Genomic DNA, 25,410 nt, shown 5'->3' on the forward strand with positions numbered 1-25,410 from the left:
ATGCTGCATTACCACGAATGGAACATCATTTTTTCAAGCGCGGCCGCTATGCCCTCTTTCAAAACAACACATGCACATTAGTTTTCAAAAAGGTTCGTCAAAATTCAGAACGTTGCCAGAGCGAGAAAATTTAAACTCGTTTGGTTTGGTTTGTGGGGTTTAACGTCCCAAAGCAACTCAGGCTATGAGAGACTTTAAACTCGTTCTGCAAGAACAGTGCCTCTATGCAATAGCATGGCAATTTTCTGGTTTCTTTGTGAGTTCCCTAATGAAGTTTTTGCTTTGTAACTGATGTTTCCTCATAAATGAACAGGTGGCGCTAGGTGCACGAGAAGAGATTCCAACATGTCGAAATCGGCGATTTAAAGCATTCACCACCGATGATCGATTTGAATAGGCCTGGTAACGAAAGAGTTAAACATCTTGCAGTGGCGATACTGAGGATTGAACTAAGCTACACGGAGTTTTGTTAAAACTACAACTGATGCAATAAGGTTGTTTCAAATAAAATGGTGAAGAAACGAACTAAATAAAACTGTTCATATCAATCACTGATATACCAAAAACCATTCTTGCCTGTAGTAGCGCTGTCATCAGCTGCACCACTGCAAGTATAGCGGCGGCGGCGGTTGTAGGATTTAATTATTGAAAGCATTTTAAAATTGGATCAAGCAAGGTTAAATATTTAACATAGCTGCACTGTTGAAACAGAGGAAAGTAAGCTGCCTTAAGTTGATTTGAATAAAAATAACCGTCTCTATAATGTTCTGGCATAGCGATTAAATGTAATATGTTCACTTCATCCACTGCTGGCAGCTACCATGTCAGCCACAGTGAGAGCACACAGCATGGTGCCACCATCTGTTCAAACCCAACTTTCTTGATCAATTTAAAATACCAATTCCTGCCTAAACTTTGATTTCTGCCATTGTTATTTCCACAAAGTGGGCAGATTTACCAGAATATATCAATTTATTTATAGTCATCTCACACAGTAGGCTGTCCTTTTATGAAATATGACCTCTGGCTGACCTTTTCGCAAATGCACATTTCACCGTGGCACATAGGAAGGTAAATGTATCACAGACTTTGAAAGGCAGTTCATCGAAGCAAGTGTAAATGTACATTGCACAATATTTTTCACTCTATGGGGGTCTGCACTGACAACTTGCAAACTTTTGCAATTGAACACATATCCAGGCAAAAGTTCATACCCTTGACGACTTGTGCACATACAATTGATGGCAGTGGTTGGTGCTAATCAAATATTGGTCTGAGACAGGTTCAATAAAAAATCACACCTGCAGTGGAATGATAAAAGATCAAGGGATTCCAAATATTTGGAAATTTAACAAGTTTTCTCAATTATACAGCACATAATAATGAGATAGCACTGCTTCACGAGGCTTAACTGACTCACTGATTCTGAGTGTTGCTTGTCCTTGAGTGATCTTGCCAGTCTATCACAGCAACAGTAAAATAGAAAAAAAAAAAAGTGAACAAAGCGGATTTGAACCCAGAAACCTTTCATGGGAAGCAAATATGGAACCTTGTAGTGATTGTTACGACAAATCGTCCACGTGTTTTATACCCTTTTGCTCATGCCGACCATTGCATGTTGTTGTCTTCGTCAATTTCTAAACTCAAAGCAAAACCAGAAGGCAACAAGGCTAAACACATGCTTTTGCACGTCCATTCAGTTTAACTATGCATACTTCTCTCTCTTACTCTACTCTCTAGTTTACTCTAGCATACTTCTTTTCTTGCCCAGGACTAGACTAAACCCAAAGTGCATAAAAGGCAATATAGGATTTCAGCACTCTCTGCTAAAATCACACTAACGCTGCATATTGGACCGCACCAATAACTTCTGAAATTTACCTCAATACATTTGCTAATCTGCCTTTTCATGACGCCCTCTTGGGAGTGGTTGAAAATTTCTCTACTACTGGTTGAAAATGTCCTTGGGAGTTGCAACTGTCTGTGAAGTGGCAATATGTGTACTTCACAGCCACAGCTATCTCTTGAATGTGCCTGTCACGAATAGGAACTCCACATGGTCTCGCTGCACTGATCATGGAGGCCAAGAACCACGCATGCACGGCTGGACTCTTCAACCAGGAAAAAGGCATGCGTGCGCAGAGTGTCCTTGTGAAAAACACAGATTGCAGGTACTGCTTTAACCCTTCGACTGTTTTTGCCATACGGGTACTGCGCTAAACGCATAGCGTTTAAAATAATTTGATACCAGGGGTAACTTTTTTTCGGATTAGACAGTCAAAGGGTTGACAGTCAATTAGCGCTCAACATTCAGCTGCGATTCCCGTGACTGATCATGTGAGAATCCAAGCTTTCCTTTCGACTAAACGCCTGGGAGCAGGTGCCGCACTTGAAAGGCTTCTCGCCTGTATGTGTGAGCATGTGCCTCCTCAGATTGGACCTGCGGGGAGTCACGTACTGGCACAAACCACACGTGAACGAGTTCCCCTTCATGTGTACATTCAGGTGAGCCAGCACAGCAGCACGACTGTTCAGTTCCATGCCACACGTGTCACAACGAAAGGGCTGGTTGGCCGGATAGGACTTGACAATGTCGAAAAGAGACTTGTGGTCAACGGCCAAGTACCTTAAACTGTCCTCCGCTGTTACCTGGTTGTCAGTCAGTTTTGCAGCTTGGAGCCTGTTGCTGACGCCAACTGTAACCACTGACTCGCTGTTATGCTGATGCACATACGCTGTGCCTTCATGACAAGGAGGCTGTTCAACACTCAAACAATAAAAGGATTTACTTTCAACTGGGAAGTAGGGACCCTGTCTTCCAGGAGGTGGCTCCATAGATGAGTGAAGAAGAGGTTCTGAAACGTAAGAAGAAAATTTTGTCCATTTTTGTTCAAATAATGGTTATATAAATGTGACAGATGTCTGACAATGGTTCTGGAAGCGCATAATGACACTGCTGATGACAGGTAATGTCACTGAGAGATAAAAACACTGAGTGTGGAAACATATTTCAATCATTGAGCAACATCATGGACATGTCAAAGCCTTTGAAATATTTGAAGGGCTAGGTTTCAAGAAGGTCTCTTTATGCAAAAAAATACTAGGAGTGAAATTCCTTTGCGGTATATACAGGTATGAAAATGGCATTCACAAAACAATGTTCATTAAAGAGCCGCAATACCTTTTTGTCTAGAAGAGCCAATGTGCTGCATTAATGTGTTTATGAATTCCCTTTTTCCTATCACAGCTGAGAAGTGGAACCAGCTTGCTAATGGTGTCATGAGTGCATCTAATTTTTTGGACACTTCTGAAAACCTTATTCATTGAGTTTTTTTTTGTTTCTAAATAAAGATGCTTTCATTGACGGAGCTTTCACCGCCTTCACCACCTACTGCATTGCCTTGCTAGTGATGTAGGTATACCAAATAAAAAATAAACAAACAATTAAAAAAAATCAGGAAGGAAGGAAAAGATCAGATCGATGTGTCATTAAGGGCTGTGCGTAGCTGCGAAAAATGAAAACCATAACAAAAACAGACTTCAAGTCATCTGGCACTGCTGTTACTTTCAAGAACTATGAGAAACACATTCATGAAACACTCACACACAAGTTCATGGAGTAATAAAGGCTACAGAGACACTAGGAAAGGCCGGTAGCATCGTTCCATGGGAGTCTTTGAGCAGAAAACACTGAGAGCACACTTACAAAGCGTCGAACTGTTCAATATGCAGCATGAAAGCGCAGAGAATGTACACCCGTGTGCAAAAATGGAGAGACCATGCGTTTTGATAAAACTGCAAGCCAGTTTTTTCTGACAGTGAAGATGTTATTTTAGAGTTATGCATAGGGTGGCCTCACTAATATGCTTGTCATCTTGCCCAAGCAAATTTGTCAGGTGCACTGTTTTATACAAAAAATAATAATTACAGCGGTTCGCATGGTCTCTCCACTTTTGTGCAGGGGTGTACACAGTGTGCTCAATACTGTATTTAATACTCAGTGCAGTAAGCGGAGGTTACAATTAATGAAAGCAGCACAACTTCAACAAGTGTTGCAAAGTATTGGCTTTAGTCAACTGTAGCCAGTTTCCACGCGAAACTTGTTAAATTTTAGAAATCCTAACACTTTAAAGCCAGTTTGGCTCCTCCTTCAGGGGTGGCAAGGGGCACCTTCTTAGCAGCTTTGAGTACATGGTGGAGAGGGATGGAGAACAGTGAGGCATTGAGAAAGGTGTGGAAGGGAGGGGGAGGCATTCACTTGAGTTCAAGTTGTCAGGCTATATGAGGATGACTGTTATCATTTTTTCTTCTTTTGTGGACTGTGGGCGAAAAGACGCCAATGGCCACCCTTGCATAGCCTGACACCATCACGCCACAGCATCAAGTCAAAGTCCCCCCCCCCCCTTTCCACACACACACATCTTTTTCACACCCTTCGAAATGACACCCCCCCCACACACACACACAATATACTTAACGCTGTTAAGCAACTGCCCCTCGTCACCCTTAAGAGAAGCTGATTTAGCTTTGAAATGACGAGACTTCTATAATGAAAAAGTTTTGGTTAGGGACTGCCTGCAGTTTACTACGGCTGTTAAAACCAATCAGGTCTAGATACAATTCTGTCAGAATGTTTAAGTTTGAAGAGAGTAGCTCCACCTTATTTGCTTGGAACTGTTTATTCCCTCTGCTGTTATACTGGGCTTCCTTTGAATTCTTCAGAATACCTCATTCCTCTCTGAAGTAATGCCACAGAATCATTTATTTTCTAACCCAGTTCAGGGCAATTTACCATTTGCAGCAGGCTTTCAGCAAACGAACAAATCAGTTAAAACAAAGGTAACTATCATCTCTTAATTTTGTCTCTCAGTCAAGTACTTTTGAAACCAATGTTTTTTTCCACATACGGCTCAGCAAAAACTAGCCTTCAGAAGCATTCCAATAATATTGTGTGAGCTTATTGAGAATAGCCCTGATTTAAAGCAGTAGACAAAGCCAGAAAGTAAGCCTGCCTATACTTGTTACCATTATATAGTCAAGCTCAAACTGCTGCTGTTTAACACCAGAGGCAGAAAAGCATACAAATAAGGCTTGCATACAGCAAAGCTGTCAACAGTTTTGTTAATTAACAATATTTCTATACAAAGGCCTACTGTTTACTGCTTGAAGACCTGCATAAACCAAATAAGCAAAAAATGAATGGTTCAATGATGGCATGCAAAACACATATCTTAGGTGCACATTTAAAAGAACCTCGACGACAAACTAAAGCTGACCCATGCTTTAGAGATTACCGCATGAATGAATGGTATTCCAATAATATTGTGTGAGCTTAATGAGAATAGCCCTGATTTAAAGCAGCAGACAAAGCCAGAAAGTAAGCCTGCCTATACTTGTTACCATTATATAGTCAAGCTCAAACTGCTGCTGTTTAACACCAGAGGCAGAAAAGCATACAAATAAGGCTTGCATACAGCAAAGCTGTCAACAGTTTTGTTAATTAACAATATTTCTATACAAAGGCCTACTGTTTGCTGCTTGAAGACCTGCGTAAACCAAATAAGCAAAATATGAATGGTTCAATGATGGCATGCAAAACACATATCTTAGGTGCACATTTAAAAGAACCTCGACGACAAACTAAAGCTGACCCATGCTTTAGAAATTACCGCACTGTAACCACAAAGGTGCGGTCTTTAGTCTGAAGGCTTGTCCTTAACGGTTCAGGGCAAAAATGCTGCTCTACAATAAGCGAGAAAAATTAGCATGCTTGACCCACTCAGTTAAAAGCTAACATGACAAAGAATAACCCAATCAAATCAAAAGAAAATATTTACTGCTAATCACAAGAATCATGCTTCATCCTTTTCTTTTTTCTTCATCTACAGAATGTTCGCTCAATGCTAATTTCAACACATAAACAATGTTAAGTCCCTCAGCATACTGCTCACACACTAGGTTAGTTTCACTACAACATATACTAACATTTACAAGGCTAGCAAGCTAGCAAGAGTCACTGGAAGCATGCTGAAAGCAAAATTAAAATTATGTGCACAGCGCTATTTTATAAAGCTGCGGCGGCTGCAAATAAAAATTCCGAGAATGCAGCTAGCTTTTTTCCTTTTTTTTTTTTTTCATAAAAGAGAGCCGGCCTTGGTTCTGATGCCTCTCGAGGGCAGCTAGAAAAAAGAAAGAAAATTAAAACACAGGTCAGTTGTACGAACAATTCCCCAGTGAACATGCAAGTACACTTTTTTCACAATTACGGACCCCTGTTGTGCACACGATTTTGGTGATAGGCCATACTGCATAATCCCCAGATCGGTTAAAGTTGCAAATAGTAGGATAGGAGACACTGGTGCAAGAGGAAACAAATATGCTCATGAAGTTCACTGTTTTTCTGTCATTTTCTGATTTGAGTTGATGAAAACCCTGTGGCACAATACGTAAAGTCCAATTACAATCACTCTGTCATTTGAACGAGTGTTAATAATTTTCATTGTAACGTTATGTATTTGCATACTAGACTAGCAGCAATGAATCCACAGTGAGTTTGTGCTGCTGTCATTCAGTGCAACATGACACCTTGTTATCCTTTCCATGTCATGGAAGTGCAAAGTTTGACTTGAGTTCTCTCATGTGTGCTAAAGAAACAAGACATGTTATTCATTCGCATTGTGCTCCTAGTCCAAAGTGTCCAAAATATGTATCGCACACAGTTTTGTCTCCGACAGTTCATGACACCAAATGAACACAAAACTGATGAATTGAATGAAATGCTACCATTAGTGCTATGTGGAAGTATGTAGTGCATAACTGCTAGGCAGAGCCCATATGGCATGCCAATAATTAAATAAAGATGTGCACAGGTTATTGAAATCAGGAACAGGATCCATAAAAACTGAGAAGGTTATTAGAGAACTTTTAAGTCCTATTTTGATAGCCTTGTTGCAAATCTCTTTTGTAAACATAAAAAAAAAAAGCTTTTCAGCAGTCGCTTTTGCTCTTCGATGCAAAAAAAAAAAAAAAAAGAACATTGGTTTTATGGTCTCTATAGAAAATTTGCACTTGGAGCAAGAAGCAAGCAGGGGCTAGGTGACAAGCTGTATAGTAACCATGGCTATAGTTATTAAAAAGGTCATTTTTTCTAGAGCAGGCCAGTTCATGACATATTCCAGAGATCAGTGACAGCATCGGCTAAAATAACCATGACAGTCAAAGCGTAAATAACCATGTTTTGGCCATACAGTACAACTAGCTCCGCAAAAGTACTATTCTTTATCAAAGACCATTTTTGTTGCGTGTTTTCTTCTTTCTAGTGATGAATAAGGTGTCAGTATACATAAATGACCTTGTGATGGTCATCTAAGGCTGCTAAATATTACATAATCGACTTGATTCTCTCGTGCTGTTTCAATTTCAAGAGTTGGAAAATAGCTGTGACATCGAAGTTTAGTACAGATCTCATGAGGCATTAAAAAAATTGACAAAATTGCTGCTTCATCATTTTGATGCTACAAAATTCAAACCTACACTAAAAAGCTGGATAATGACAAATGAAGAAGCAGAAATTACATGTCTCTTTTTTTAATGCCTCAAATTCTTTTTACTGAACTTTTATGCCACATGCATTGTCCAAACCTGTATAGTATGAGAGAAATTCAGTGAAAAATTATTTAGCACATGGTGATCTCAGTATAGTAATAACTTGCACATCAAAGGGATCAAGAAAGCTAGCATGCAACCAATATTTGGTACCCATATTCCCTTAAGGTCACATGGGCAAATGCTGCTATCTGCTGCAATACTCAACGGGTGTGTCACAATGCAGCAATTGTCACTGGTCAAAACGTTTGCTATTAAATATGTCACACTATTGCTGAGACACTCACACAGTAAGTACATGCATTTGTTTTACCACCATATGCACATATGCACACTGCTCTGAGGATCTTCACGAGTGGCGGTGTTAATGTTTGACCAGACATAGCGTGCGTCACACCCGTGAGAGGCACTCGCAGCACTTGAGTGGTACACTGTCCAGCAAAGAAAACCTTGCCGCTGTGACTAGACTCTGAAGGCAACCCTTTGTGCAGCAATACAGGCACATACAGCTGCAAAGCATGGGTGCATGACCGCACTACCTGGAAAGCATGGGGTGCTGCTTGGTCGCGGTTCATACTGCTTGCTGCACACGGTTTAAGCACTCTGCAAATGGGTGGCACACACCGCACCGAAATACTCTTCACAGGGTGCATTGCTGTGTACCTACAAGAAAGTGGCTTACAAGCTGGTGAAGACAACCACGAAGCTTCTCCACGACAAGTATATATGAAGCGGCCTTCGTGCAGCAAAATATGCCTCGACGAAACACTTCATTTTGTCCTCACCCTTGCCATGAACGACTATTTTTTCCAAACATAGTGACACTAAAGGTGGACAGAAATGAAGCAGACCCACAGTTATTTTGCAACAAACACAATCTGCATGCAAGCTTTTGTGCCCTTGGCAAGTGTAACAGAAAAGAGGGTGGGTATCATACAACAATTCTGAAGCCCACTCCATGCCATTTATTGTTTTCTTGTCTTTCTCCATTGACTCCAATGATGTTACATCAAATGCTTGAGCCAATAACAAAGATGGAATGTGAACTACACCCTGCCAATAAAGAAGGGTAGGGAATTCAAAAATGGAGTGGAATTGATTTCAGAATTGTTATATTATACCACCACAGTTTCAGAATAACACAGGTTCTGTCTTTGCATAAATACATCACTGCATTACTGCTAACTAGACTCTAGTCTTTCTCTATCAATGGACAAAAATAATAACATGGGCCAGGCAAGATCGTATGGATCCACAATACTTGAACATGGCCAAGAAATGTATATGCAAGCAAGAGGTGCATAAAGTTGAATGTAAGCATATGTACTATACTCATTTTTACTTTGTGCTTAGTTTTTTAGTATTCTTACAGCGCTATAGAAAAGAAATTTCATTTAGCATGATGATATAGACAGACCAAATCAAGACTTTCACTACCATGATGTCTTGTTATGCTGTCTGCAAAACATTTCCGCATGCTCAAGAGAAAAAGTAGAGCAAAAAAGAATGGTAAAGAGGCGGGAAAGAGCTATTTACATACCTAGGTCATATCTACCTATAGTGGTGAAACAATAGCCCGAAATCTGTCAACATGCACCCAGGATGTTGAAACTTGGCAGGTGTGAGTGCCGAACTTGGTATATTGCTTTTCTAGAAAAGTGTCAGCTACGGGCCAAGGGGTCTTGTTCTGGTATTTATGTTATCTTAAACTGCAAACCATTTTAAAGCAGCTTCATAACATTCAATAGTGTTTGTTACTGTGTATATACTGCTGCAAGATGGCATAAGCTGTTAGCGCAAAAGGTGCTTGATGATGAGACAATGCACAACGCTCCAAACTAAGCAATGCTACACCTTGATTCATTGTTAAGTTCCCGCTGAATGTTAAACTTTTGAGAATATTATAGCCGGTGGAAAGCTCTTCCTTTAGAGGTATGATGCGATAGTGTTAACAGCTGCCGTCTGCGGCTGCCTTTACGGATCCTCGTTTATGTGCATACATGCACATAAGCGAGTTGCACACTACAGTGTGCAACTCGCTTAATAGCTAATCCCTTAATTCGTGCCAATATTATTTCATGCATAATAATTAACACACCATCGTAAGCTACCATATCAAGTGAAAGACTATCCAAAATTGATATAAAGCCCCGCTTAAACGAGGTGTACGGATATACATGCACCGCCTGCGGTACCTTGTCTGACTCGGGATCAAAGAGTCCCAGTGGGCTTCATTGTCATCACACCTCACCATCTCAAAAGGAACTGCCCAAGCTGGCAGCTCCCGCCATGTCAAGAGGTCTCGTGACGTCACGCAACTCACCGATCAATAGGTGCCCGGCCACGTCATCTGTTAACCAGTACCACCTGCCAGAAGCATGGCTTTGTTTTTTCTTCGTAATGCTGATGCCAGATTTCCTGAAGCACTGGGACTTTGTCATTATCACATAAAAGCATAATCAGTGCATTTGTGGCTGTCACTGCCAGTAGAGAGCCAAGAATCTATAGCTGACGTTTTTGTGACAGCGACATTATCAAGCTGCAGTCTAAGCTCCAAACAGAATGTGGATTTCGTACACCTGCCACCTGCCCCTTCCAGCATTTATAAACTTTATATAACAGTTGCATCCGTTGCAAATGCAAATATGGTGTAGCTGGTTATGAGCTAGTAAGAGGTCCGCATGAACAGTGCCAGTTCCCAATTATTGCTATTGCAATTGAGTGCCAAATGGCTGCTCTTCATTTCCATCACTCCCAACAATTGTGATATTAAGTCTGTTAGTACAGCACTGCTTACCCAATTTAAATCATACACTTCAACATCCCATCCACTATACTAGCATAAGGTAATTGGCATATTACATTTAGAGAAATCAGAGGCTGCCGATGAGGTGACTGATTAGGCGTGTAACTTTTTCTTTAAAAGCAAGGGAACATTACACTCATTTCTTGCTAATATGCAAGTGTCAAATTATGGCGACCAAACTGCTTCAACACTTTTACATCACATTAATATGAAGCTTCGTTGCCCCAACAATGGATAATGTGAAATTGCACAGAACTTGTTTGGGTGCGGGTTTGGCAGGTGGCATGGCTGCATAGTGACTGGTGAGCATGTTGCGTTATGTCACAAGACTGTATAAAATAGCATGAGCTGTCAACTGGGGCTTCTACTTTGGAACAGATGGGTGGGGTGGAAAATGAACCTTCCAGGACGTTTGAGTAAAACGTAAGGCAAGCTACTCTTAGGCCATGTAGGCACGTCTGTATGGCTTGGTTAAAGCAGGGTTGTAGAGACCTTTTCACAACCCTTGGAGAAACCAGTTTGACTGGCCTGTTCAGGTGGGCAGTCATGAACTCTTTCCTTTGCTACAAGTGTAGCTCAGTGCGAAAATATAGCAGCGCCCTTCACCCCTTTGTGAAATTATGTGCAGATATCTATGTTGGGTGATCTTACACATAACTTGGTAGTTTACGACTTTGGTAATGAATATGTGCGAGAATGTGGAGGCAAAAATTAAAGGACCATAGATTAAATGAGTAGCAACGTGAATATGTGCGAGCGAGGATCAGGGTCTGCAAAAGGAGCTGGCAGGTAGGAGCCATTAACAATATTGCGTCATACCTTTAAGGACCCCTTAGGTACCCCTTAGTTTTCTTTCCCTACATTTTGAGTGCAGGACATCACTGAGTGGAAGAGCAAAAATACAGATGCTTGAGTGACACCGCATTTTGAATGCGACAGCGTTCTGCAGAAAATCTAACATTGTGAGCAAAAAATCACTGGCAATAATGCTATGGCAGGTGACATGACCAAGCACTGATTGTGTGGCACGATGTGTGATGTCATAAGATCACATGACATGACAGATGCTGCCTACTCGGGCTCCTCCCTTCAGAAAGGAACAAGACACTCCAAGACTTGAATAAGGAGTGAGGCTCACCATTTCTAGGCCATGCTGGCATATCTGTACGGCTTGGTCATAGCAGGGCGTTATAGGTATATACATGTGGGATGGTCTTTCAGATAATTTGGTAGCTTATAACTACATGTTAATATCTGTGAGGTAATGGATGCACAAGTCAAAGGGTTAGTAATTAAGCAAGTAGCAAAGTGCAATTAACCAAATGAAGATCTGCAAAAGGAGGCGCAGATTGGTGCCATTAAAACTACCTTGTCATACCCTTAGCAGGAAAGCTTAAATGTCTCCCAATTGCTTTCTTTTTTGTTCCATGTTTTACACTTCCAGCGTGGCTGGTCTGCCTGCATTACCTTCTGCTGTATTGCATGAATGGCTGCGAGGATTATATTCTCTGCTGCTTCCACTATGATGAGTGACGACAAAATAGAGATGCGTGTTAGCGGCTCATGGGATGCGGAAAAACGTAGCAGGAGGGCGTCCTACATCACGCGTCACATGGATTGCTAGATGCCTCGGACTGCATCATATAAAAATAATGTCTGATGGGATAATCTACTTGCAGAAAATATTTGGCCAATTTTCACACCACCACTTTCACACCACCACCGACCATTCTTTTTTTCTTCACGATTTATTATTATGGACAACTTACCTTAGGGCCGGTTTTTTTTTGGGGTGCTAAACTAGGCACATCTGCGCAAAGAATTTGCAGGCACAGTCGCTCTAAGTGACAACCACCGCCATCAACCAGTTGCATTAGCCTTGCGAGTCATGAGTACAACTGCAATTGCGGCTGCAGTATACAGGTAAAAAACTTGTTCCCTTAACCACACACTCAGCTGTATTATCAATATTGCACTGGCACTATTTAGCTTTATAGTGTCCATGTTTCCACCATATTCCTACCAATTAACCAAACAACCCCCATACCGAGTCTAGTCACATATACTACCTGTTGCATGAGGCTGGCTAGGTTTAATAAACAGAAATTTGGTTTTCTATAAGTACTACACGTCTTCATGTTTCGGCGCCCTGTTTTGTATTCTGTTCCTTAAGAACATCATTCGCTGGCATACCAAAGCACTGTAGTGTGTAACAAAAGCACACTATAAATATTTCTGTGACAGCAAAGCTTCTGACTTGAGGACGGAAATATGAAGACATGTGTAATACAATATGAATTGAAGTTCACATACTTTTAAAAGGAAAGGGTACATCGGTGTATGTGAAATTTACTGTACGCTACGGTTACAAAGCAAATCATTGCCAACGCGGGAAACTAGTGAAATGCGCAACGTCCCCGACAATGTTTTAACCGCCTGACGTTCACACTTGCGGCTCCCAGTGGTCGCGCGACCGTTTTGGTCGAAAAGTTCGCATCAAAAGCAACCCGAAGTCGCGAATCGGTTGCTCTCGGGTCGCATGCGACTGCCGGGCGCGCGTCCTTCGCGAGTCGCAAGTGTGAATAGCACTCACAAACACAGCTGAACTGTTACGTTCATGATTTGATCGAAACTATAGTCTCTAGCTACAACAGCAAACGAGGAAAAATGACACATTCAGCTCAGCAAATGCTTAAGAAGTTCGCGACAATCAACCGTGTTTAAAAACACCGCCAAAAGAATGCAAAAATAAAAAGGTACAAAGAAATGGCTTAGCTGGTACGGAGGACAACCGTCTGCTTGAGGGGAGATTTTCGCAAACACTACCACTGCACTGACGATGCGAGGAAGAGTCCTTAGCAGAAGAGTTGCATTTACGCGCACACACCAACACGCAACGCGCATTTCGACACGCTAGGCCGGCCTAGCCGCCTCGTTCAAACAGTGGTAAGGGCGCGAAAATGGAGACTAGCAGCACACGAGCACACTTCTTCCGCGGTTGAGCCGAGCGTGGAGAAATACCACGTAGCCGAACGCGACACGCTCGCTCAACGGTAGTCGTACGAACGGACGTGTTGCAAAGCCAAACATAAAGAAGAAAAGAAAGGTAGAGACATCCACAGAGCGCGGGAGCGCAGGCCGGAAAACAGATGGCGGTCGGTAACCAGAGCCACGTTTTATGTGACACCACGTAGACGGCGGATGCAGCCCGCCCCCGCTCGCAGGTTCTGGATCTTTTTCACCGGCAGCCCAGTGGACGTTATCGTTCCTTGAAGCTATGCGAACGTTGCAGACGTTGGTTTGCAGTTACATAACTGCAAATTGTACCGTGAAAGCGAAGTGCTTGGCGCCACTTCGAATACAATAGTATGCACGGCAGGCCTTTGACAGTTGTGTATGCAATCGCGGTGAATTAATAATTTTACCCTCGCTATGTGTAAATACGTCAGCTCTTTTGTGACCGTACTGACCGTACGAACACTGTTATTCATGCGTCGGCGACACAAGCAACTGCAGAGAACTTTATTTTCATAAATAATTTTAAGCAGCAGCTGAAACATCGGGGGTGTAGCTCAGATGGTAGAGCGCTCGCTTAGCATGCGAGAGGTACGGGGATCGATACCCCGCACCTCCACTTCACTTTTTTTTTCTCAGCTTTATTGTCAAATGCACAGAACAACTTTATTTTCATAAATCATCTTAAGCAGAAGCATAAATGTCGGGGGTGTAGCTCAGATGGTAGAGCGCTCGCTTAGCATGCGAGAGGTACGGGGATCGATACCCCGCACCTCCACTTCACTTTTTTTTTCTCAGCTTTATTGTCAATTGCACAGAACAACTTTATTTTCATAAATCATCTTAAGCAGAAGCGTAAATGTCGGGGGTGTAGCTCAGATGGTAGAGCGCTCGCTTAGCATGCGAGAGGTACGGGGATCGATACCCCGCACCTCCATGTTTTTTTCTTTTTTTGCAGCCTTGTTCTCAACCGTCAGGGGTGTAGCTTCAGCAAGGCCACTTGGGCTCAACTGCCAGACTGCCGAGGACTCCCAAATCCAGAGCTAGATTCAGAAATAACGGAGGCAGAGATTCGCTTCGCCATGGGACAGCTCCGCAGCACGTCCGCGGCAGGCCCGGACGGGGTCACAAACAAAGCATTAAGGAATTTAGACGCAAAATCAGTAGAGGCAATCACGGGGCTCAAAAAAAAAATAATAAGTACTGGAACGATGGTGAAATCCCTCAAGCCTGGAGGCATGCAATGATTACTTTTATTCCCAAACCAGGCAAGAAACTATAGATATAGCCAATTTGCGCCCAGTATCGCTCACTACCTGCGTAGGCAAGCTCATGGAGCATGTGATCCTAAACAGACGGCAGGAGTACGCAGAGGACAAAGAGATCTTGCCGACAACTATGCTAGGCTTTAGAACTAATTTATCTACACAGGATGTCATGATCCAGCTCTAAGCAGACGTCATAGACACTGGGAAATGCATGGGCACCAAAGCAGTGCTAGGGCTAGACCTCACCAAGGCCTTCGATAACGTGGCACACGAAGCCATTCTTGAGAACCTCTCAGACATTAACCCAGGAGAAAAAACCTTCCGATACATTCGCTCATTTCTCAGCCATATATGTCCGCGATAATTAAAATAGGCGAAATAGAGTCATTATATACCTTTTCGGCTAAGGGGTAGAGGGACACCGCAAGGATCAGTACTGATTTCTCTTCAATCTCTCCCTCATAAAGCTTCCACCCCGACTGGAAGCCATTCCTGGGCTGAGACGTACATACATTCTACGCAGATGACATCACACTCTGGACCACCAACAGGAATGACGGTCAGATAGAGGAAACGTTGCAACGCGCGGTAGACACTATCGCAGAGCTCGCAGGTCATTCAGGCCTATCATGCTCCCACCCAAAATCAGAGCTACTGGTCATCAGACCCAAACCCAGGGGTCCCGGTTCCAGGAGCCAAGCGCCCCCAACCCCGCTTAACGTGTGCGTGGGGGGACTTCCAATCAAGGAGGTGCAGTCAATAAGGATCTTAGGGCTGTATCTACAAGCTAACAGGAAAAACAAATAAACTCTGCAAAAGCTGAAAACATCAGTCAATATGTCAATTAGGCTAAACAGAAGAATTGCCAACCGTAGGAGAGGAGTCGAAGAAAAAGAACACTGTAGGATAGTGCAGGCATTTATCCTGAACAGGATGGTGTATGCGCTACCATACCTAAAACTAGATGCTGCGGAGAAAGACAAAGTCGATTCAATATAATTAGGCAAGCATACAAAGCAGCCCTGGGACTGCCGACCTACACATCGACAGAAAGACTCATGGAACTGGGAATACATAATACACTAGAGGAGCTCAAGGAGGCTCACCTCACAATGCAAAAAGAACGGCTTAAGCGCACTAAGGCAGGCAGAGCCATACTGGAGCGCTTGGGTATAGGCGTGGAACTTCCGCCCGAGGACACGAAAACACAGCTATCCAAACTCCTTCGCAAGCGACTGACTATCAAAGCACTAACAAAGAATATGCACCCTTCTTACCACGAAGGAAGGCGGAAAGCTAGGTCAATAGCTCTACACGAAAAATACGCAACGAGCGAAGGAGCTGTCTATGTTGACGCGGCAGAATACGCAACAAGAGGAGCGTTCCCACTGACAGTGGTGGACACTCGGTGGCCAAGGCTTGAATGCCCGGGTCGCGTATTGACAAACCATATCCCGTAGGAGCACTCGAGCAGACGATGCTCTGACGCGCAAGCACGTGACACGACGTCACTTCCTTTAAGTTGTTTTTGCTTGTTTCTATTTTTTTTTTTATGCCAAAGGAAGATTGGGAAGATCAGGGTCGGTAGTGACAAAATCATCGGAAACCGCGGAAGAGGCAGCTGTGGGCACTAACCATGGCTAGCACCGACGCGGATACAATCTTCTCCGATTCTAAATTTACTGTCCGTAGCTTTGCGGAGGGCAGAATCTCAACTGCAGCGCAGAAAATACTGAAACTGACCAGGCAACCATACAGAGAAATTGAGGTGATATGGGTGCCGGCTCACTCGGCGAATCCGGGAAATGAGGCGGCCCACAACATGGCTCGAGGTTTCGTCAACTGAGTCGGTGGGTCCTTCGTATCCATGGATTACTCCAAGGAGGGGCTGGCATCTTTTCACGATATCACAAGGCGCAAATTTCTACCACCTGACAAAATGTTGGATAAGGCACAGGAGACCGTTTGGTGGAGACTCCAGACGAGATCCTTTCTTAGTCCTTACCTATTAGCAAACATGTACCCGGATGACTTTAACCCCGCGTGCAGGTTCTGTGGCGAAACAGCCACATATTATCACATACTATGGCAATGTAAAGAAGAACCTCCACCAGAAGATCTTGTACAAAATCCTGCTCTTGAGCGATAGAAGGCCGTTCTGGTCAGCTTGGACCCGGGCATTCAAGCCTTGGCCACCGAGTGGGCCACTAAGGTCGCCGCCATCCATGGACTGGAAGCCATCTAGAGCGGACCGTCTGCATCTGCATTTTGACGAAATAAATGTTTTCCAATCCAATTAACAAAAAAACAAGAAAAAGGTAGCTCAGATGGTACAGCGCTTGCTTAGCATCCTCTTGCTCTTCATTTTCTTTTCTTTTTTTTTCTTTTTTTTTTTTTTTTACTATACAGCTGGGTAGAATACCCACCGGTATCTGCTGATAAAGTTTTGCCACCGCCACCATGCATTGGCAGTCCTGTTCAGTTTGCGTGCGCAATCGCAGCTGAACTGAGACAGTACTCCTGTCGCGCCGCAGCTGCTGGCCTGTTGACAAAAAAAACGCGCGCAGAATTAAGTCAGAATTCGAAGCGACAAATGCCACGGCGTAATTGTAGTGTGGTGTGGACTCGCCCTAAATTTAATCGCCAGTGACAAAATAGCATAACTTCACGACCACTCAAATCCGCTAGATGCGGTGCGTTGCTCCTGAGAGAGAAAAAAAAAGTGCTTTCTCATATAATAAGCAGTCATATTAATGATCAGTAGGCCCAAAAATCCACGGACGCTCTAAAAGTACACACAAAAATCAATCACCTCAGGAAGCGGAGTTTCCAGCTCGGTTTCTCATGGTCTCTGGACGAACTTGAACCAGCTTGAGCTGCGGACACGCACAATCTTTGAAAACGCGCGCCGCCGGCAAAACGGCCCCCGAATTGCATACAGCGCGTGATTTGAAAGTGGGTTCGATAGCGCACTTGAAAGCACGCGGCAGCACGTTGTATCCTGACGAACAGTGGACGTCACTGTAGGCCTTTGTGGTTTTAAAGCCATGTCTGATGTATGCGCTCAATTTGCTCGCTGCGAGTACGTGGAGCTCAGCTTTCGCGACTTCCGAGGAGGTAAAGAGAATAACGTATCCACAATCCACAAATATCTAAAGAAGGAACGCCACCGATTAGTAAGAAAGAAGTCCATCAACGAATTAGCGGTGAGGGGCAGGGCAGACGAGTTCAGAATCTCGCTACAGAATAGATATTCAGCTCTGAGGATGGCGACATTACCCTAGAAGCAATGAGCAATAATTTCAGAGATATCATTACTGAGTGCACTGTAGAAGTATAGCGGTAGGGATACTGGTAAGCTGTCTAAGGAGACGAAATATTTGATTAAGAAACGCCAGAGTATGAAAGCTTCCAATCCAACAGAAAGATCGAATAGGCAGAGATATCAAAGCTAATCAATAAGAGCAAAGTGGCCGATACAAGGAAGTATAACATTGAGAAAATTGAGCATGCTGTAAAGAACGGGGTAAGCATTAAAGCAGTGAAGAAGAAATTGTGTATAGGCAAAAATCAGACGTATGCGCTAAGGGACAAGGCGGGCTACGTCATAACGAATATGGACTAGATAGTCAAAGTAGCCGAGGAGTTCTATACTGATCTCTACAGTAGCCAAAGTAGTAAGGACCGTAATGAGATTGGCGGTAGGGAAAAACAGTCAGACGTTCCACCAGCGACGAAGGACGAGGTTAAGAAAGCAACAGAAACTATGAAAAGGGGGAAAGCAGCTGGAGAGGATCAGAAAACTATAGATTTGTTGAACGACGGGGGGATATCGTGCTAGAAAATCTGGCCACCCTGTATACGTAGTGCCTGGTGTCATCGACGGTACCGGAACCATGGTAGAATGCAAACATTATCCTCATTCATAAGAAAGTGGACGCTAAGGACCTTAAAAATTTACAGACCAATCAGCTTACTGTCCGTTACGTATAAGGTATTTACTAAGGTAATCGCTAATAGAATCAGGATAACCTTAGACGGCAATCAACCAAAGGATCAAGCAGGTTCTCGGAAACGGTATACTACTATCGATCGTATCCATACCATCACACAGGTGATAGAAAAATGCTCGGAATATAACCAGCCCTTATACATAGCGTTCATTAATTATACGAAAAAGCATTTGACTCAGTAGAAACCTCGGCGGTGATGCAGGCATTGCCAAATCAGGGGGTAGACGAGCCGTACGTGAAAGTTCTGGAAGATATATATAGTGGCTGCACAGCAACCATAGTTCTGCATAAAGAAAGTAGCAAAATTCACATAAAGAAAGGTGTTAGGCAAGGAGACACAATCTCGCCAGTACTATTCACAGCTTGCTTAGAGGAAGTATTCAGAGACTTGGAATGGGAGCAGTTATAGGGATAAGGGTAGATGGAGAATACCTCAGTAATCTGCGATTTGCTGATGACATTGCCTTGCTAAGTAACTCAGGAGATGAACTGCAAATAATGATTGCTGGCCTAGACAGGAAAAGTAGAAAGGTGGGATTGAAAATCAATATGCAGAAGACTAAGGTAATGTTCAACAGCCTCGGGAAGGAAAAGCAGTTTACGTTAGGCAGCGAAGCATTGGAAGTAGTAGGCGAATATGTCTACTTAGGACAGGTAGTAACCGCAGATCCGGACCATGAAAAGGAAATAACAAGAAGAATAAGATTGGGATGGTGCGCATTTGGCAAGCACTCGCAGATTATGACTAGCAGCTTGCCGGTATCGCTCAAGAGGAAAGTGTACAACAGTTGCATCTTGCCTGTACTCACCTATGGGGCTGAAACGTAGAGGCTAACCAAAAGTGTTCTACTTAAGTTGAGGACAACGCAGAGGGCTATGGAACGAAAAATGGTAGGGGTAACATAAAGAGATAGGAAGCGTGCAGAGTGGGTCAGAGTAACAACTCAAGTTACTGACATTCTAGCGGAAATTGAGAAGAAGAAATGGGCATGGGCAGGACATGTGGTGCGAAGAGAGGACAACCGATGGTCGCTTAGGGTAACAAACTGGATTCCAAGAGAAGGAAAGCGTAGCAGGGGGCGGCAGAAAGTTAGGTGGGCGGATGATGTTAAGAAGTTCGCAGGGGTGAAGTGGATGCAGCTAGCACAGAAACGGGTTAATTGGAGAAATATGGGAGAGGCCTTCGCCCTGCAGTGGGTACAGTCAGGTTGCTGATGACGATGATCCACAAATATGCCTTCACTCGAACTTTAAGCGGCCTCCGAGGCTTGTTTTTTCTTTCCATAAACAAACCCCCACTGCAATCGCTCCTCGATTGGAGGAGAAAACTTTAGAACTTCGAGTTGACAACGACTTTGCCTGAACAATGTCGCCAGCTGACCAAAAAAGCTTGGAGAGAGGTATCAGAAGGGTATAATGGTTTAATACCACGCCTAGAAAATGAAGGGGAAGGAGGTGCGCACGATCGCTCAGGACGTGCACTTGGCTGGTCTTCGCATTGATAGTGCGTATACCCTCTCTTTATCTCTTAGTGCTCTGAAACAACCGAGTCGACCGAAATCGAGCGTGCGACTAACGCGACATGAATGTGTGAATGTGCCCTATACTAAGGGACATCATTTCTACAACGACCGAAGAAAGTGGCATAGGTGAACGAGGTCTTTTATTAGAAAACAACCCTTGCTGGAAAGCAGGCTTAAAAACTTCCGCAGATTGACGAATTACGAAAACATTTCTCACAAGCGTGATACAACGGCGAGCGCTCGACGCACACACCATTTGCACCACAGGTTTATTAGTGTAAAGCTAATGCATCATTATCAGAATTGAAGTGCATATATATGCGCTGCATAAGAACGCCTGGTATTGGGGAGCTTGAATTTGATCTGTCTCAACGAACCAGTGAGCGGGCTATGTAATCTCCAGCGCTGGGAGCAAAGCACGCTTCAAACATTGCCATACCTTTCAGTGAATTAGCGTTCTTTTCCGCGCAGAAGCCTCTCTTCCATCCCGTGTGCTTGTTATCCGACTGCAAAAAAAAAAAATGTTTTTAGTAAGGTGGAATATAATAAACAGAACTGTATATATAAGCGATCGAAAAATACGCCGCTTTATTTCATCGCGCTGATAGTATTTCTGCATATTTTAGGCATGTATAAAAACGCATTACATATATCGGACTGCACGACCTGTACGCGGTTTTGTCGCTCATTTGGGAAACGTATTTCGGGATCGATGTGAACACCGTTTTCAATCGTCTGCTCTACAGTAGGGACGTGGTTAATGAGTTTCTTCAATTTAATTAAGCCTGCATGGCGAAAATGCGCGGCGGTCTGAAAGGGCTTCATGATGCCACGCAAGCGGTACATGGCTACGCGCCAGCGCGTGCACGTGGAAAAGAAAGCGCACGCAATGATCTCCAAGCTATCCAAGCGGTTGTTGTTGTTGTGGCCGAATAGAGAAGGAAACGAAAATACACGGGCCTGGTACTGGTTTTGTAGCATGAGCCACGTCCGCTGCCTCGTGCGGACAGAAGAGACTGATTGATTGATTTATAGGAAGGGAAAGGCGCGGTAACTGTCTCACTTGTTTTCTGTGGATACCTCTACCGCGCCGTAAGGGAAGGGGGGAAGGTGGGAGTTGTGGGATCGGGCTTGCTGCGGCTGCCCTTTGCGCGGCCGCCGCCCGCTTCCCAGTTGTTCTCCTCGTTCCCTTTCTCCCGCCTGAGGCGGCGGAGAGGGGCTCGGACGACTTGTCACTGTCGTTCGGGCCACAGCTCCGCCCTGGCGTCCCAGTGGCTGTTCTCATTGGGGCCTTTTGGCGGGAACACGGCACCGCTTCGAGGGCCGCGCTCGCGCGACCCTCCGAGCGGGGCCCAGGGAGAGACTCCTCCGAGACATCGTAAGGTGCGTACGCTACTGTTCTTGTCTGCCGGCCTTTGTCCGCGCAGACCAGTGTGTACTCGAGTTCGCCTGCTCCGGGTCGTACCTGAGAGCGCAACTCGGGCCTGTCGATCGTGATCCAACGATCCGCGACAGGCGTACCTTGCGGTGGTTGCCCACTTTCTCTCAAAGGAACCCTCTGGTCACTGCGAGAGAGAGATCACAGCACGCCCTTGCGTGCTTGCGGCGCACTCCGTGTCACTTGTGCGTTTTGTATATTTTGTATGTGTGTGCGTGTATGTGCCGCTGGAGGATGGCGTTTCAATAAACGTCTTCTTCGTGAACTTGGAGGTTGGTGTCCTTGCAGCGAAGTGCTCTCCTCCCGGTGGAGGTTGAATGCGCGCTGCGGTGTTTCAGGGTGCGCGTGGTAACGGCTGATCGGGGTTTCGGCTCGCGCGACGCTCGAACCCGCGGTGGTTGGTGGCTTATGTCCACGTAGGAAACCACAGAGTGAAAGTGGACAGAAGAGATTGATTTATAGCAAGGGAAAGGCGTGGTAACTGTCTCACTTGTTTTCTGTGGACACCTCAACCGCGTCGTAAGGGAAGGGAGGAAGGTGGGAGTGAAAGTGTAAAGTGAGAAAGAGGGGCCGTAGTGGAGGGCTACGGAGTAATTTCTACCACCTGGGGATCTTTAACGTGCGCTGACATCGCACAGCACAAGGACGCCTCTTCGTTTCGCCTCCATCGAAACGCAGCCGCCGGGTACTCCAGCACAGTAGTCGGGCGTCTTACCACTGCACCACCCCGGCGGGGCGGACAGAAGAGAAAATAAAAAAAAAATAGAGAAGAAAGAAAAAGAAGAGGGAGAGAAAGACGCACGCCGCAACAACAGCCGTCGTCCACCACCGAAGCAGTGGCGGGTGCAATGACGGCCTACAACATATTTATTTATTTATTTATTTATTTATTTATTTATTTATTTATTTATTTATTTATTTATTTATTTATTTATTTATTTATTTATTTATTCGATACTGTTAATCCCATCAGGGATCGTAACAGGAAGGGCATAAAAATACAGAGGTACAAAATATAGTAATGACAATTAATCAAGTACATGAAAGAATATGATACCAAAATTATGCATAACAAATTATACTATAGCAATAAGACAGACTGAGAAGCGTATGACAAGATTTTCGCGGACAAATAATACAAGTGAAACACAAACGGAAGGAGAAAAATTCGTAATGACATAAGAACACAGTAATTAGTCAGATGTAAGTAGCTCATGTTTCACACGTGTACTAAAAGCATTTAATGATGAATTATTAACAATGGATGTGTGTAAGGTGTTCCATTCGCGTATAGCACGAGGGATGATGATGATGAAAACATTTATTGACATTGGCTTAGATTAAGAGAAGGCTGGCCCTTGGGTCCCTAGTCCGACGGGTCCCTAGTCCGGGACACCGTTGGTAAAAGCCGCGGCCCACGCTCTTTCGACGAGGGCTCGTTGTTTCTCGAGGTTCGAGCTGGACAGGGCCGCCTCCCAGCCTTCCCACGTTGGCTGATTTATTATATCAATACTGGTACAGTAAAATACCACTTGAATGAACGTCACTTAAACGAAATATTCAGTTGTGCGAACTTCATTAAACTCCCCCGCCAAAGCTCCCTTGAACGCTACGCAAGCGTCTTTCATTTTAACGAAATTCAATTGTTGCTCATTTCAGTTCTACGAACATTTTCTATAACGTCATCCTGTGTTTCCCACGTGATACTGAGTATTTCAACCAGAACAACGTGCACTTTTTGGTGAATAATTTGAGAAACATATTTTATTAGCGCGTGACAAAATCTGGCAGTCATTTAGCTCTAAGCTTAACTGGCTATCTAAAGAAGCTTGTATCCAGCGGAATCACAGCTGGCTTTGCATGCTTAATTGAACCCACAGTCATAGCCACCCATAGCCACAACTTCAACCCTATAAAGCTTCCTAGCTCCAAGAAAGGCGTACGTATGCATGCTGGTTAACTGCGATCTGTGGAAGGAATGATCTGGTTGGAGGAAATGAATGCCTCTGCTGCCCAGCAGACCGCTGTGCCGGATAAGATTCACGAGAGCTTGCACACAGTGACTTAGGCCAAGACCACTGCAGTCCTAAATTTAAAAGTGCTGCAAAAGGCGACTGCATTACGAGTATAATATTTGCCGCAAAATGGCTTCTTAGTGCTAATAGAAAAAACTTCCACGCACTTATTTCAGTTCAGCGAACTTTCACTTTAACAAACATTGTCCTAAGGTCCCTTGAAGTTCGTTCAAGTGAAGTTTCACTGTATTTCGTTGACAAGCCCATGCCATATGGTATAGGTTTGCCTTCTGGCCACAAAATTTGCACTGCGCCCGAAAAGGATTCGAGCTCAATGGCGTGAAGTGTTGCTGGATTATTAAATGACATAGTTTGTAACCTTCGAAGGTGACACTCTTCTGATTTACTGAGACCCTTAGCGGACTTCGGGAATGTCTGTCTTTCAAGGCGCAAATGCTGTAATATCTCCGAATATGTTGTTAACGGAAAGGGGGAGCCTAAATCAGCAAGGGAGGACGTAGAAGGATTCCGGGGAAGGAAAGCTCGGGCCGAAGCGTGTGCGCTCTCGTTTCCTTCAACTCCCTGGTGACCTGGTACCCATATTAGCTCCTTCTGTGCAGCTGAAGTCCTACATTGACTCAGACGTTTGCAGGCTAGCGGCGTGATTCTGTCACGCATATACTTTCTATAAGCTGCCTGGGAATCTGTAACTATGTATTTCGATGCGGAGTGCGTTGCGGCTAGGGCTATCGCCCCTTCCTCCATAGCCTGCGTATCACTGAAAGCCCGTCAACGACCTGCTTTTGGTGCACCACTGATATTGTTAATATCCCCGCTACAGGAATCCCAGTGTCCACAAAGAAGGAATAAGATTCGTTCATCTTGTTGCTTCTCGCCACTCGTCTAGCATGATGATGCTTCGGGTGCATGTTTTTGGGGAGCGGAAGCGTAAGGATTTTTTGCTCTTCCACCCTTGAGGTATATCTTGTCTCCCAGCCACTTGTCGTGGAAAGCAAATGCTCAAATTTTCTAAGGCCCTGCGACCAGCCTTGGGGCCAGTCGCATTACCTGGCCTGTAAGATGGGCGCTAATCAGTTCATCAGCCGTATCGTGCACCCCCAGTTGTAGCAGACGCTGCGTAGATGCTTTCATGGGTAACCCGAGCGCCTTCTTATAAGCAGTTCGAATGATAACATCCAGGTGGTTTAGATCGGTTTTCCTCATACGAAGGTACGGGGCCACGTACTCTATCCTGCAAATGATAAAGGCCTGTATTAGCCAAAAGGATATCTTTTTCTTGCATACCGTTCTTCTTGGTTGCGATCCGAGATAGCATATGGATGACCTGGTCGCACACTGTTCGGAGCTTGGCCTACAACAGATAAAAAATTTGGTGGCTGGCTAGCCCCCACCGCAAGCGGCGTTGACCTATCGTCCCAGCCCCGTAGGGCCAGGAACAGCCACCCTTCACCACCTCCTATCCAAGCGGAGGAGCGGTGGAGGTTGCTATGCGACTCATGTGTCCACAGAGCAAAACGACAATTGATGTGCCTTTCATTTTCTACAAAATAATATACAGCGTCAGTGTGGGCTAGCGATGAACCTTAAAGGAGCCAGATGACAAAGTGTGGCTCGTCCGTTCCCAAAAAAACAACATCCTGCTTCTCGACGTTCAGAAAGGTGGTGTGACCTACACATGAGTGTGTAGGTTGCCTGGTGATCAAAAA

At 44.3% G+C, this 25,410-nt stretch overlaps 3 non-coding genes across 3 annotated transcripts; all 3 read left to right on the forward strand.

Moving 5' to 3' along the window:
- The first annotated feature begins 13,972 nt into the window (after positions 1 to 13,972).
- On the forward strand, positions 13,973 to 14,045 carry TRNAA-AGC (transfer RNA alanine (anticodon AGC)). The gene has a single exon. It is a non-coding gene; the product is annotated as a tRNA-Ala (tRNA).
- Positions 14,046 to 14,131: 86 nt separating this feature from the next.
- TRNAA-AGC (transfer RNA alanine (anticodon AGC)) lies at positions 14,132 to 14,204 on the forward strand. The gene has a single exon. It is a non-coding gene; the product is annotated as a tRNA-Ala (tRNA).
- Positions 14,205 to 14,290: 86 nt separating this feature from the next.
- TRNAA-AGC (transfer RNA alanine (anticodon AGC)) lies at positions 14,291 to 14,363 on the forward strand. Its single transcript has one exon. It is a non-coding gene; the product is annotated as a tRNA-Ala (tRNA).
- The last annotated feature ends 11,047 nt before the right edge of the window (positions 14,364 to 25,410 follow it).

Source organism: Amblyomma maculatum, chromosome 9 (assembly GCF_055883805.1).
Source record: "Amblyomma maculatum isolate TAMU_Amacu chromosome 9, ASM5588380v1, whole genome shotgun sequence".
NCBI lineage: Eukaryota > Metazoa > Arthropoda > Arachnida > Ixodida > Ixodidae > Amblyomma > Amblyomma maculatum.